A 13,212-nucleotide genomic window follows, 5' to 3' on the forward strand; every position below is an offset into this window, starting at 1 on the left:
AAACATGTGCATTTTAACTTTCTAACCAAATGCTCTTGCAATAAGTATAATACATGAACAACTAGACCTTCAAAATAATATGTTTAGGACACCAAAACATCCATTTAGCACCCCAAGCCATTTCTCTGTAATTATCACTGAATGCAATTATCACTAATTTGGTTCTAGAAGATTAGTGATAACTGCAAAACAAACCAACCAGCTGGGACATGCTAGTGATAATCAGACACAATAGCTCCCTGAACTTTTCTCTATTTTTTTTTATGTAGCCTAAAGAGCTGTAAATTAATGTGCTTGCTAACTTGCTAGCACATTATTTCATTGACGTCCTGTTAGCTCACTAAAGCTGCTTTTCTACTGATCAAAACACCTGCTAAGATCTGCTAACATTAGGCTTTTGTTGGCTATGGAAAAGGGCATAATTCACATCCAGGTCAAATGACTCTGCAGTACACGTGGGTATTTATCGGCTCTGGCTCAGAACACACAACCCCCGGGTGAACACACTAATGTTCTTGCGTTTTCCAAGCTGTAACATCTTTCAGGGCACACAGACACTGTAAACTCACCTGTCACCTGTACGGTGCTGGTGCACCAGAAACATGCTGGCTACACTGCACTGGGGGATGAAAGACTGAGCTGCAGCCCAAAAAGAAGTTTTAAAAACACACACATCACCGATTGAAGCATGTAAAGGGAGGCAGTATTAATGGAGTCAATTGCCTTTTTTAGCAGATTTATCCACATGTAAATACGTCTCTTATATGCACTAATTTTGCTGTTGAAAGGGTATAACAGATAATTTTCTACCACTGACTATCTTATAGCTGTCTCAAAACACTCTTTTGTGTAACAGTTTGTACAACAGTGCACTCAGTCCACACAGTGGACATCAAACATATGCACTGTCAAGACTGTCAAACATGCTACTGGTCAATGGTTAGAGGGTCAAAGTTGACCATATTTGAATTCAGCATGAAAAATCTGCACTGATTTAGTTATCTGTGGCGGCGCGAGCACTAGGGGGAGGAGAATACACACAGACACACCCCTAGGTTTTATACATTACAAATACAGTAATCCGACAACGCCACCCTGGGAATTTCACCCAAGGACTTGTGAACCCTCAATTGATAACAGATATTTTAAAAAGGCATACAGGTTCGTTCTACTCAGGAGGCCGGAGACATGGTTCCATCCATCAATAATATTTATTAACAATTTAGTAACATAAGGATGCTCATTAAAAACACAATTCACTCAGTAGCAGGGTAACTGAAAGTAACTGGAGCTTAGGGGGCTTACTAGAGGTAGGGTAGGTCCACAAAAGGGGGATCCCAGGAGAAGTCACCCGAAAGCACACGTACATACACACCCACACAAGTGGAGTCAACACTGGGAGACTCAAGACACTGCACACAAAAAGAGGGCTCCACCACCGAAGAAGGACACCAGCCCCACCACCACCACAGGTCCCCAGCTCCTAAAACAAACAAAACATAATTAGGGTATTACAACTTCCAACATAAGATATAAACCATGCAGTGGCCAAATGCTGAAACCTTGACACTGGTTATCAGCGGCTCTCAAAATGGCCTCCTGCCAGTGGTGTAACCAGAGAAAAAAGGAAAGTAAACTAATAGAAAATAGACTAAAGAAACTAATTAGTGCTAAATGATCAATTCAATTAGTAAATCAGCACATATATATCGATACATAAATTAACATGAAATGAAGAGTAATATCATATGTATAACAAAATAAACTACAAGAATATTTGTGGATGAACAGCTGTGTGACTGCACTCACACAACGTAACTCATACCTGATTAAGGCTGCTTAGATGGCAGCTGTATTACTGAAACAAATAATAAATCACAAACAATAAGAAAAGTAAACAACCATACAGAAAAGTAGATGCAAAATTACCAATAAATCAGAACATCGCAAAATAGAATTCTGCACGATCACATTTCTTCCCACTCACACTTAAAAAACGGACCCAAGTTAAAATAAACACAAAACAAACATTAAACGATTACAGGCCGAACAACAGCCAGAGGCGAAGCAGCAGCGTCCCTGTGTGTGCGCCACGGCAGCCGCCGCCGCTCCAATGAGGCTGCGCACGCCAACAGCAGCCAGCTCCTACAGTGCATGCAGATCAAATTAGACCACAATAAGAAATAAAATAGAAAACTAATGTCAGAGTAGGCTACATACCAATCGGGCAGCGTGAGCTCTCACCCGCAGGAAGACAAGGGAATCTGCAGGCGCTAGTCTGATCCAGCAGTCACTGCCTAAAGCTAAACTGTTTGTCAAATGCCACCGGCAGGAAGTTTGCAGCTCAATGAAACTGGGGAGGAACCTACCAGCGGCGATCAGCAGAAAGGTCACTGCTCAGAACACGGGAAGCAACAGCCAGGAGATCTATAAAGTCATGAGCAACCAATATAAGCAGCCTCGCAACAAGGACATGCCAAAGTGCAAACCACGGAGATTCTCTCCCACCTGCGGCAAAGCGGAAGCAAGGGGCACCGGAAACAAGGCGCGCGCTCTCAGCAGGAACGAAAGAGCACCCGAGAGTCACCCGCTTTTATAGTGCGTCCCCTTATGGTGATTGGCCAATAATTACCGAGTGATCTAACAGAAAGATCCTCTTAAGCCAAAAGCCACTACAACAAATCTTTATTCTACTACATATCCATTGCAATAAGTGGAAAGAGTTGATTTCGCTGAGCAATTTTTGCCTTTTTAAATATCAGTGTAAGCAGATAGCAAAATAAGTTCAGCCTTTACTTGGGCCACATGCTTGTTTTCTCTGTCCCAGTGTATGCCCAGTCCCCCAGCCTGAAGCTGGCCCATATACTTCATGATTTTCAGTTGCAACTTCCACATCTGGACCAATTCTGACACAGCCAGAATCTGCCCAGATGTGGAAGTATTTGGGCCAGACTTGGGTCAAGGACCCAGGCAAATGTTGAAGTTTCATCCAGATCATCATCAGATTTCATAATGTGTCTGACAACATTATGGATAGGATTCCTGCAGAGATAGAGGTTTTTGTTGAAGAGTAAGATCATTTTTGTTTATCCAGACGCAGCTGTTAAATAGTTACCAGACTCCACTGACAAAGACAGTAATTTTAACTTGCAGAACACGGGAATTCTGCTGCCCTGATCAGTTTGTTTGTTTTACTTTGTGGTGGAAGAAGTATTCAGATCCCTCACTTAAATTAAGTACCACACAAAAACACAAACATCTAGTGCTCTGAAGATGCATATGACAATAGGTTACCCTGGGTAGAAAAAAATCAACCTGTAGCCTAGCTTACATAAACTCTTCTGCAGAAATGTCTTCACGTCTGCTCAGTTTAAAGCCAGTTTCAGGTAAGCTTCAAAGCCCATCAAGATAGCCCGCCAAGAAGTCTACAACCATCTTCAGCCATATGACACATTCATCTGCAAGATGTCAAGCTGTTCATGACAGCTTGACATCAGCTAGAGCCAAAGACAACAATGATTTTCCTCTGTGCTGACATATAATTGCTGTGATTCTATTTTTTCTCTCCTTTTTTAATGTTTTTGTTGTCCAGTCTGGAGGTTCCATCACAGCCACCACAGACATAATGGAATTTTCACCAGAGAAAAGTGTGTTTAATGATCACTGTGGAAAAATGGGATTGATTTAACAGAGCTGAGGAGGCATAATTGTTGTGTAGTGTTTGTATTGTGGGGATATAATGCATTATTTATACTTCCTGTTTGTGTCATTGTGTTACACACCTAAAAGTTAGGAAGTCTCTTTTTCAATGGAGGAGAGTCCATGACTTGACACAACAAGAAAGCCTCTTCCATGCAGTCTATGGGCTCCATCCCGGCAAAAGCGCAGCAAGACATATACAGTATCTACCCTCTTCATGGGGCCACCTGCTGGTTAGGAGCAAGCATTACAGCTTCCAGAAATGAATAAATCATAACCATCTGTAAGGTGGGAAACTTCAGAGCAAGCCAAACAGCAAGACAGCCTGAGACATACCATTCAAAACATCAACAAATCACACACAGCTGCCAGCCTCTTCTGGCTCAACATCATAAATCACAATACAAATACTGGCAACAAATGTGTGGAGAAGAGTCTTCACCACAGGAGCCATGTGCACAAAATGAGATAAGGTAAAAGAAGACAAAGGTTGAATTATCCTGAGGGGAGATTAGTGAAATGTCCAACACATTTTTATATTATTGCTATGTGTATTGTCAGTGGTGCGATGTGCCACTGACTGTCAGAGAGGAACTGGAGAGTGAAATACGAAACAGGAGGTGTGGTGTTACTTGCGGATAACCAACATCTTAAAGACTGAGGTCATGTAGTTAAATTTCTCCAGTACCACCCAGCACCCTGTGGAAAATTCTGAAATGAAAAAAAAATTATATATTAGTCACTAACTTCAGTTTCCAATTCTCCCTGCCCCTCTGTTAATGCAACTCAACACTTCCTCCCTTACTAGTTGTCTTGATAAATTCAGTATCATATACATTTCCACAGCACTAATAACAGTCTCACAACTCTACTGCTCTGAATTTGCGCTGGCCATGCCATTGAATTCTGGCTTGTATTTGAGAATTTCCAGGTATTTCCAGGAGTGTCCTAGTAAAATGGGTAGACCCTGTCTCAGCTACTATATTGCTGGCCCACAAGGGCCATGCTGATGGAAGAATGGACCTATCAGCCTTTATCTCAGTCTCTCTCTCTCTCGACTGTTATAGGATTTAGTTTAAACTTCACAGCATGAAGTCATCTGTCTCCTGGACTGGTCCTGAATCACTTGAGCCATCTGTCTCTCTTCCTTCATCTTTTTCATTCAATCTTGAATTTTTACGCGTTCTTTACTTTTTTGTCTCCGTTGTTTCACCCTCTCTTTTGTCTCCTCTCTCTTCATCCCCTCATTTACTCCTCAGAAATATAAAATGTCTTCTTTTTCAAAAATCAGACACTGTGAAAAGCCATGCTCAAACTTGTACAGCATTAGTCACAAAAGTTATGGATTAATAACTTGATGCAATGGGAATACTGGTTATGAGCTGTGGAGTTGGTTTCAAGCTAACTTACATTACATTTACTCATTTGATGCTTTTATCCAAAGCGATTCACAAGTGAGGGACAACACTGAAGCTTAAGTGCAATAGGAGACCTTGGTGTAACCACTAAGTACATAAGTGCAATGAGATCAAGTAAAGAAGTGCAGAGTAAGTGGTCGTTAGGCATGTTAGGCTGTTAGAGGTGTTGGGAGAGGAGTTGCTCTCAGAAAAGATGAGTTTTTAACAGATTGTTGAAGATAGAGAGGGACCCTGTTCTGATCGCAGTTGGTAAGAACAGAAAAGGACCATGTGAACTCTCTTGCTCACTACTTGTCCCTCACGTTTCTGTCACACATCACGCCATGTTTCACCATTTTTTTATACATGTGTTTGGTTTTGTACCATTTACCATTGCTTTTGTAGCATTGCCTCATTTACTATTGTACTATTGTATGTGTTAGCAATATGTTACAGTTCAAACCAAGGCAAAGGGGTAGATAGAAGTAAACACACAATCATAAGTTAGTTTCTACAGTTACTATAAACTATAAGGCAACAACAAAGCTGATACACTCAACAGTTAAAACACTTCTATGTAAAAAATCAGTCCCTGTTTCACTGTATCTGTCACCCATGAGGCATCATGATGAGGGAGGAACAGTCTCTGTGGTCGTGAACAACAAAAACATATGTTCTTATACGACCAACTAATGCACTCCCCTTTCTCTAACACAAAGAAATGATCCACTTGTTGTCTTCAGAGGTTGCTGCTAAGTCCCTCTGATTATATTCAAACCCACCAGGAGTGAAAGAGAAAATGATACCCAGCAGTGTGTAGGCAGCCCTCTTGCAACATGAATCTGACAAGGTGAGTGAAACAACTTAATATTCCCTCTGCATTGCAGGGGAGATATTGCATAATCTGTCATACAGTAGGTTGTAAACAAATTCTATTGTGAAGCATTTGCTGAAATGGAGGCAAACAATGAGGAAAAAGTCCCCGTTGGTCACCACAAGGTCTGTCTGCCACAAATACCTCACTGCCACTGGGCTCATACACAGCTAATTCTCACAACACTAACAGCAACGAGGGCATGGGGTATTAAAGAAAACAAGATTAGTCTATTTTGCTGTCAGACATGTTATTTTAAGAACATTTAAAAACATGACAGTAGTCTGTCACCACTGCCTTTCACTGTGATATAATACTGGGAACAAATACAATTACCTCAATATCCAATTCTTCCCACTTTGGGTCTGAGTCAGGCTTGTACACTGCCAGATATGTATTACTGCATTTCTGTCAAGGAGGGTTGTCATGACCACCAATACTGCCAGCCAACCAGAGATCATGTATAATACCTCTCAGTGCTTTCAATCTCACCCATATCACAAAACCATCAAAAGAATGTACATTTTCTAACCTCTGTCTCCAGCCTTGCAGATAGTTTTGGTTTCATTTGCTCACACATCGGTCTTTGAAAATTGCTCACACTGTGAAGAGTTTTTAAGGGGACCATTTTTCTTCCAGTGAAAACTGATATCAATGAGATTATCCAGAGTAATGAGAACCCTGTTACTGGGAAGATATGTTGCTATTGAATTTTTCGAATGTAATTTTTTGATACTGTGAGCATCACAGCAAATGGCAATTGATTCAGATAAGGATATGAAAACCAATGCTGTGTGGGTAGATGCCATAGAGTGTATATAAAGATGGACTCCGTGACACCACCCATAGGTTTCTGAGGAGCAGTTTTGAAGCTCAGAGTGGACTGCTCTACCGTCGCCATCTTGGCAGTGCCTGACTCCGCCTAACTCCCAGCTAATCCAAAAATGGGCAAAGAGGTGGGGCGTGTGTGGAGCTGAGACTTCCCGGAGTGTCAGTTTGTGGCAAGCATATGCTCACCCACCTGTCACTCAAGACAGCACCCCCCTCAATTATGCATAATCTAATAAAATGAATAAGATTTAAACAGACTGATTTAAACCGACCGTACAGTTGTTATGAAGAAGAGATCAAAATCATTTTTTGTACCAGCCTGTAAACGTGTGTATTTCTGCTGTAAAGTAGGCATTTTAATGCAGGACTCTTTGGAAGTTGACTCACTTTTTGAGCCGCCTTCAAGTGGCCATTCGAGGATCTGCATTTTTCAGCCCTGGAGGTTGCTGCTCGGTAGATACCAGTCAACTTGAGTAAAATGGTGGAAAATGTGGCTTTTTGTGATTGTGTAACTGTTAGTCTGTTTCCACTTGACTATTTAGTCTGACATTAAGCTCCTGTTAGGTTTTCTCTGTTTGGAAGGGTTTGTTATTTTGCCCAAACCACTCACAGTGTCATTTCCTTCCTCCTGATGCCAGTTTCAGTCCACATGGAAGCAGAGGTAGTGGTTGCTTGCAGTTTACTTAAAGCTGCACTGATTAATATTTCTATGTTAACAATAAATCAAGTGAGTGTGTGTATCATGAAGGAATTACTTATTTTGACAAACCCACTGTCACGATTCGTACCTGGGCTCTCTTGTTCCCTCTTCTGGATGGGCCAGTGGGTTGCTCATCTGTTTTCTGTTTATCAATTACCTGAGCTTCCCTGTCCATGTACACACCTGTCCCCAGTGTCTTGTTTTACCAGCCCTTATACCAGCCCTCTGTGCCCAGTCAGTGTCAGATTGTCTGCTTTTTGCTCCTGGTTATGGACCCATGTGGTCCTTATGTGAAGAACCCCATTGCATGTGCCTGCCTGCCTGCTTACCCACCCATCTGACTGAAAGTCTTGTTTTCTTCACTGAAATATCTTCATTGCATCTGGGTCATCCCTTCCTGTGCTGCTCCCAGTGACTGTGACTGTGACTCTAGAACATTTTAGTGCTTTTGGCTCATTGTTTTAATTTTAAGGCCCACAATTTTCTTGTTTTGGTACAGTCTCATCACTCCAACAAACCTGTTTGCAGCAGAAGCACACACTTGTTCTCAGTGTAAGAGTTAAAGCTACCTGTTCAGCACCCAACAGCAGACACACAGAGTTAGCAACTAGCGAGTGAACATGGCAGAGAATTTAGCAGCTAAAGAGACAGACTTTTTATTTTTCTGAAGTTGTTATTGGAGACCTCAAGAGTTAATGCCAATGTTGCTTTCTGTCTGCTGAATATGTAAATAAGCCACTGTCTGCCAATACATTAGCTGTATCAACTTAATAGGTGGTGTATGTCAGTGTTGTTCACAACCTCTGCTGCTCCGGAGTGGGCAAAAAAAAAATCAATGAATGCTGCTTTAACATTATTCTCAATGATCAAAGAAGGTTACCAATGTAAGAGTTATTTCTGAAAGTTGACTTTTAATTTTAAATGCAGTGGGAAACCTTGAAGTAAGTACTAATCTTTTCAATAAGGTGGCAAATGGGGAAACAGTTGTCAAGGTGCACGACACCAGACCTTTTTTAATCGCTGCAACTATTGGGGATGTGGCAGCATCTGTCTGTTACCAGGCTACAACCAGGCCTTTTAACGGCCCCCAAACTTTCTGTATTAGACTTGGTGGATGTGGAGTTCTGAAAACCAACTGAACTAAAGATGGCTTCACTATTAAACCTCTATACTTGAAATCCACTGACAATACATACACCTACAGCTGAAAAGATTTTATTTGGACACTTGGACATCGACATGAACTCTAGAAAATTAAGCTGGGGTGAATAGTTTGAAAAGTGTCCATCTTTACAGGAAGCAGAGGTGTGCTAGCTCTTTGTTTGAGAATGCAAATCACTTTCCTGGCACTTCAACCCTTTTGGCAAAACTGACAGACAAATCCAGACACAAATTAGTTGTAAGTCAGCCTGCGTGCTGTAGCCTCACCACACTGTTCATCTCAGTTTAGTCACACTTGGCTAACCTCACTTTACCATGAATCAGAGGCAGGAGACGAAGAGGCTGATTTAATTCCCGATTTAATTGACTGAGTGAGCCTGAGTTGCTTCAAATCTTTTCCAGCATCACTCTGACACATTCCACTTGACCAGACAAAAAAAAAAAACTCTAAGGTGTACTAACATTCAGTCAAAGTCTGACCAATAACCCCAAAAATAAGTCATTGTCATGCAAAATTTGTTCTCAGTTATTTTGTGGTTGTGCCAGGAAACTCTTTGGTCCCTAGTTTTAAACACTCATTAAAACTACTATTATCTTAGAAGAGGAGAAGAGAAGAGGATTTTGTTATATGAGGCCTGATATGTAACAAACACTTCAGAAATCAGGCACCGCAGCTTCGTTTTCTTTAAAGATCTGATTTCTATGTTGACCTTGAAACAGTTTGTCAGTGAATACATTTGCCATACAGCCTTGGACAGGATGCTGATCCAGGCCTGATGTTATGCTAAATATGCCTGTAACTGCTGACTTCAAACACCTGAGCAAACAGTAATATGTCCATCTAGATTTCACAGACAGACGTGATATCTCAGTAACGCCTTCTGGGAATTTCTTCAAATTTGGCAAAATTTGGACTGATTAGATTTTGGTAATCAAAGGTCAAAGGTCAAGGTGAGTGTGACTGCACAAAACAAATTTTTAGCTGTAACTCGAGACTAATTATGACAAGATTTCATGCAAATGGTAAATATTTTATATGATTTTGAATAAACAGGGCTGTTACCTGGAACTAGTCTAAGTGGTGGAGGCTCACAAGGAGGCGGTAATTCTAGTTTTTCCCTGGGACAGTTATGTTTATGAAAAAAGGAATATTTGCCAACAGAAAAAAAAGATTCTTTAATCTGACAGGAGAGTGGTGACACTTTTACTCACTTCTTCATCACTGCAGCTCAGAATAACTGGAAACAATAAGTGGAAATAAACACTAAACCCTCTGATGTCTTTGATTAAAATTATGATCCACACACTGTTTCTTTATTTCTCATGATTATAAATGAGTATTTCAGCCAGACTCACCTAATTTAACATGAACTACTTCTCTCCTCTCTGCTTTGGCAGCAGAAACAGTCTGACATTAATTTAACTGTTTTAACTGTATCACATTTGCATGATAGTTTGTTCATCATCAGACAAAAGAGTGAAAATACTTCACCTTGTTGATTATCATGTTTGGATGTCAATTCAGGTACCTGCGGGTATTCTTCTCTTATCATTAAGTACATTATTAATGGCTCTGACAGCATTGCTTATAACAACTTTCACATGAGCGTGCTCGTAGCTGGATAGGTAAACCCAGGGTTAACTGAACCAGTTAAAAACCAGCTTTGTAGTACAGGTTATCCAGGATGGCCAATGTTAGGTTCAATTAAGCCAGATAACAAAAAGATATCCTGGGTTTTTTTTAACTTACTTTGCAATACAGGCCTCAGAAGTCGAATGCAATGTCAAAATGTTGGTGAACTCAAGAGATTTAGAAATAAACAAGAGCCTACAGCCATGCCAGGGGCTCTGGGACAGTACTAAAGCTGTGTTGTGTTAACATCAGCATGTTTTGGCAGGTAGGTTTACCATGTTCACAGCCTTAGTTTAGTGTGCATGCACGCACACATTTGCTAATTAGCACGAAACACAAAGCACATCTGAGGCTGATGGGAATGTCCATTTTACTGGTACTTTGGAAAATATTGGACAAATAAGGATTTCAACCTATGGATTTGGTCTGGAGCAAAGTGGTGCACTGACCAACTGACACTGTCATCTATAAAGTGCAGCTAGCATAGCTAAAGAGAAACTCAAAGCAGCAGAAGCAGAGAGATCCAGGTCTTAAAGGTACATTTCCAATAATGCAACTCAACAAGATATTTCATCAGACCCCCACTACCTAGCCTAAATGCCCCCCTCTTCAAACCTGCACCTCCAATGTGCAAAGCAGGTTTTTTGTTAAAGATTTTAAGTTTCATGTCCAAAGTAAAAAAAAAATAATTTCAGTGAAACTGAGTGCCCTTTTAACCCTGCCAGTTTTCTGTGAATGTAAAACATACTGTCCAGGGTTTCTGACTGTGAACTGATTATACCCCACTTGGCTGGTTTGTCTGGAGAGGCGAAAACATCTCTGTCGAAGCAGCCGGACAACAAGCACTCGACAGTCTCGGCCTCTGTCCAGCTGAACCCCTGGAGGAGTTCATCTGAGGTAAGACGGTATCCAGGAGCCAGGCAGCCAGAGAAACATGTTTAATGAAGCTTACTGCAGGGCTTCTGTCACAACACCACAGTGCACGGTCTGCCTGAAATCATGTTGTCATGATGTGCTGTCTGTCTGTCTGTGAGCAGGCACATTCTATGGGAACACAATAGTCCCATAACAATGGAAGATAAAGTCACACTTCCAACACGGACTCTCCTTGATTCCACTTATCAACTCTGGAGCGCTTACTAAATAACCTCCAGAGTTCATAATAATATCAGCCATGTGTTATGTCAAGACAAGTATGATTACATATGCAACAATTAGTACACCAACTAGTGTTATCAATGAGCTCATTAGTATAATTGGTTCTGTGTCACATCTCATGGTGATTATGGGATGGCATTAGGAGGCTAAAGTGGCTCCTGCTTAAAGCTTGTAACACACCTCAGTGCAAATGTTAGAGACCGTTCAGAAGAGTAAAACAACAGTACAGATGCATAATCAGCTGCTGACAAAAATGACACATCACGTAAAAAGTACAAGGGACCATCTTTTGTTTGTCTGTACAGCTGCTTGTTATGATTGATTTTTTTTTTCTGTCAGAAGCTGAACTCTGCTGCTGCACTGCTTTGTTCATAAAGTATGGGCTACTTGTAAGTTGGGAAATGAAAACAACACAAACATGCAGACAAGTTAAAGTCTTCACACCCATTGTCCTCCCACACACATTTTTTTATTTTGCCTGATAACTGTTGACCACCCTCTGGACTGTGGGTGTGTACAGCGTGGGACTGATGTCTCACCAACGCTCTTATCAGCTGTGTTTTCCATGATGTACTGTCTGAACTTCTAGTGACACTGATTACACCCTGTATAGGAGACTCATATTAACCCCCCCAAGTTAAACGCACAGTATGTAACTTCTGCCACTAGGGGTCTCTCAGTCAAAATAATAACAAAAGATGGCATTGGGTGGCATTGTGAAGTAACATGGGACCATTATTGTTTTCACCACCATTGCCAAAAGCTTCTCCTGGTTTGGATTCAGTGTCAGTTGTTCAGGAGGTTTTTTACCTGCAGCTGAATTATCCACTGAGGTCTCCTCCTCTCCAAAAACAAACAGACCAGGTGATTATAACCAGTTAAAAAACTGAATAAAGCTGTTTCACATTTACAGTCAGTTTTTCACTGACGCTGTATGGCGGATACGAGACATCAGGGAAGGGTTGGGAGCCGAGACTGCTGCTAACCTTTGTTTAGATTGTTTCTCTGACAACTTATGATCCAGACAATCAGGAGGTTTTAACCTGCAGCTGAATTTTCAAGAGAGGTCTCCTCCTCTCCATGACCAGGGGATTAAAACTGGTAGAAAGACTGAATAAAGCAAATCTTCAGCAGACACAGGACGACTTGGAGTCGCTAGGAGCTGAGCTGTCTAACATTTGCTTGGCTTTTTTCTCTGCTAACTTAAGATCCAGACGTCCAAAGACTAAAATCTTTCATCTGGTTTAAATATATGATTAATGATGTAATAAGTGTATCTTAAAAATGTGGCTTAAAACTGGATAAAATCCATTTTGAGCTTCACACCAATGTGTGTGCATATGATGTCATTGACAGGCAACCAAATGAAGCAGACTGTTGAAACATTGGGATCATCTAAGTATGCAATTTAAAAAAAAATAAAACATAGGTCTAGTTGTTATTAGATATTACAATCACTGGTCATTAATCAAGACATACTCTGTTGCACACTGAAGTGCAAAGGTTTGAGGAGTAGAAGTACTCATGCAGAACGGTCTGCATAATGAGCGCTCTGTCCTGTAGGTTGATCTTTTCTGCTCCAGTTCTGAAAAGTTCTCTTCTCTCCTTTTCTGCTGAATATGTAGAAACTGTGAACTGAAGGTGGACTGGTAACAGACTCACTACTCTGTACAGTGCTCAGGATTTCTCCTCGGGACAAATCAGTTCATTCCAGTGGAACTGTTTTGATCAGAGGAGGCAAAATTCATCTGTGCAAATG

At 41.0% G+C, this 13,212-nt stretch overlaps 1 long non-coding RNA gene across 1 annotated transcript; it reads right to left on the reverse strand.

The window, feature by feature from the left end:
• Positions 1–2,032: 2,032 nt before the first annotated feature.
• LOC139631211 (uncharacterized) lies at positions 2,033–2,590 on the reverse strand. Its single transcript, XR_011693327.1, has 3 exons — positions 2,509–2,590; positions 2,221–2,427; positions 2,033–2,145 (listed from the first exon to the last, which is right to left on the reverse strand). It is a non-coding gene; the product is annotated as an uncharacterized lncRNA (long non-coding RNA).
• Between the last annotated feature and the right edge of the window lie 10,622 nt (positions 2,591–13,212).

The sequence above is a fragment of the Trachinotus anak genome, unplaced genomic scaffold (genome assembly GCF_046630095.1).
Source record: "Trachinotus anak isolate AG129_WGS33_773 ecotype Australia unplaced genomic scaffold, CSIRO_AGI_Tana_v1 ptg000013l, whole genome shotgun sequence".
Taxonomy (NCBI): domain Eukaryota; kingdom Metazoa; phylum Chordata; class Actinopteri; order Carangiformes; family Carangidae; genus Trachinotus; species Trachinotus anak.